Source organism: Dipodomys merriami, unplaced genomic scaffold, assembly GCF_024711535.1.
Source record: "Dipodomys merriami isolate MVZ:Mamm:240054 unplaced genomic scaffold, mDipMer1.0.p SCAF_5, whole genome shotgun sequence".
Lineage (NCBI taxonomy): Eukaryota > Metazoa > Chordata > Mammalia > Rodentia > Heteromyidae > Dipodomys > Dipodomys merriami.
In genome coordinates, this window is record NW_027206068.1 from 75,094,850 (window position 1) to 75,097,225 (window position 2,376).

Here is a 2,376-nt window from a genome sequence, read left to right on the forward strand (position 1 = left end):
TCTAGAACTACTTGAGAATGAGAATTGATGCAAGAATCTGGTTCCCACACCATGAAGGATGAGCAGTCTTTGTTATTCTGTAGGGTTCATGTATTACTGGTGATATTTTTAATCCACTGCAGATTAACGGGGTGCCCTCCTCAGTGGTCAGGGGCTCAGCCAGAGGCTTAGCAAGCGAGCCAGGTGTAGATAGACCCCTCCCCCCCCCCCCCCCCCCCGGTCCAAGGCTTGCTGAAAACCATCTGGTTCTGGAAGCTTCAGTTCTTCAGATGACCGACAACTCCTTCAGGAGAGTTAGAAGCACACTGAGAGGTTTGGCAGGGCAGCAGAGGAAGGAGGTGACTTCTAAAGAAACAAAGGCAGGGCCTGTGTGTGGAGCAGCACCCATGGGATGAGCATTGATAACACTGTCAAGAATAAGGCGTACTTTAAGAGAGTTAGAAGATGGCAAGAACTGACTACTACTGACTAGTACTCTGGAAAACTCTTGGTGACCCAAGACAACAGTAAGTACAACACATCCAAAGACAGGATGATAGCTTGTGTAACTAACACAGAGGTGTTATTTGTCAGATTGCTTATGCACACACAGAAGGAGATAAGATTGGCTGTGCAGCACAGGGGCACAGACTACCCAGTCAGCCGAACCTATTCTGCAGCCACCTATTGTATTGACCTGCTGCTGGTCCACAGGCTTCTCAATAGGTTTGCTGTGGACAAGATCTAGGAAGGCCAAGAGGAGGTGACCAGAGATGAATACAATGTGGAAATCATCGATGGTGGACCTTGTGCCTTCACCTGGCAATACAGGGAGCTGCAGACAGAGGCGTGCCTACCCCACACAGTGCCCAGGATTCCCTGGTTATGATTCTGACAGCAAGGAGTCCAGATGCCATGGGTCAGAATGTCGCAGACCATATGCGTTACTTCATGGAAGAAGGTGACGGTTCTTATAAGAAGCAGTTCCGTCAGTACATAAAGAACAATCCAGACCTGAGGGAGCAGATGGACGAGAAGGCGCGTGCTGCTAGAGGAGAGAATCCATGAAAAGTAGCCCAAAAGTGAAGAGGAGGGGCAATCATCCCAAAATGTCCCTTCCCCAGAAGAAACATCAAGTAGCCCGAAAGAAAGCCAGCTTCCCCAGAACTCAGGAGTGGGCTACTGAGAGTGAAGCCAAACAATTGCCTGTGAAGATTTTTTTTTTCTCAGAATGACAATAAACTTATTGACAAGCAGCTAAAAAGCAAAAGAAATGAAGACAAATGTGAACTAAACGAGACCCCACCCCTAGAACAAGGAGGAGAGCCCCCAGGGGTGTGTAGCCAAGAGCGAGCCTGGTGCTGCCCCTTCCAGATGAGACAATTGATAGTTAAAGCATTAGCTGCTTTGCCTATTGTAAACCATTACCACAGGTTGAGAGACTGGATTTGAACCCAAGGCCCTCTGATGTTACACTCCACATGGATAGACTCTGGGGTCCCCAAAGGGCTGGCTCAAAGGCAATCACCACCATGAGGATTCCCTAAGTGCTACCCCGGGCTCTAGTGGGCACCTAACCTGCCACAGGACACCCGTTCCTCATCATCATCTCAGAGATCCGAATGGCTTTCAAAGGTCCACTGCACATCTCAGAGCTCACTACCAAAGAGAGATCTGGGAAGGCAGAATTCTGCTGTGTCCACTGCTAAGCCCAGAGCCACTGGGCACAGCTTCGGGAAAGAGGGGCTGCAGGATCTACTAGGAAGCTAGGCAGCCAGGATCTCTGGGTACAGTCAGCAAGGCAGAGAGTGACTAGAAGACCAGCCCTGGCCTCCAACCCCTCCAGAAGCTCCCTCTACTTCGTGGGACAGGACCCAGTACCAAAGGAGTGGGGACAGCAGCGCCCCCTGTAGTTCATCCTCTGTAATGGCCCCCGACTGTGCAGAAGCTCTACCCGTAAGCTTGCTGTGGCCTCCGCTCTCCTCTCCTCCATCACACCTTCCCTGGTTGAGCAAGCCCTACTGGCTTTCCTTCCAAGCCAGCCCGCTTCTTACCTCGAACTTGACCTTCACAGCCAGCATTACCCACCATGATTACCACAAGAGTTTTCAGATCAAATCCAGGCTTCCATCACCCCATGCTTCACACTGCCATTCCCAGCGGTGCTGCTGCGCTGAGCCTGGACACCTGCACACACCTGCAATGTCTTCCATCCACTCAGAGTAAAAGCCAGAGGCCCTGTGGGATCAGTCCCGCCCTGTCTCTTACCACTGGCTACCATCCGCATGGTTATCAGCATCGAGGCTTTCATACTTCTGGTTAGGTTGATACTGCCTGTCACCTTCTCCCAGGGGCCTTTCCAGCACTCTCTGTCTGAAAGGACCAGCCCCTCCCCCA

The 2,376-nt window shown here is 51.3% G+C and overlaps 1 pseudogene; it reads left to right on the top strand.

Annotated features, from left to right (window-relative positions):
* Positions 1–391: 391 nt before the first annotated feature.
* LOC138810230 (large ribosomal subunit protein uL18-like) lies at positions 392–1,688 on the top strand (annotated as a pseudogene).
* Positions 1,689–2,376: the final 688 nt, after the last annotated feature.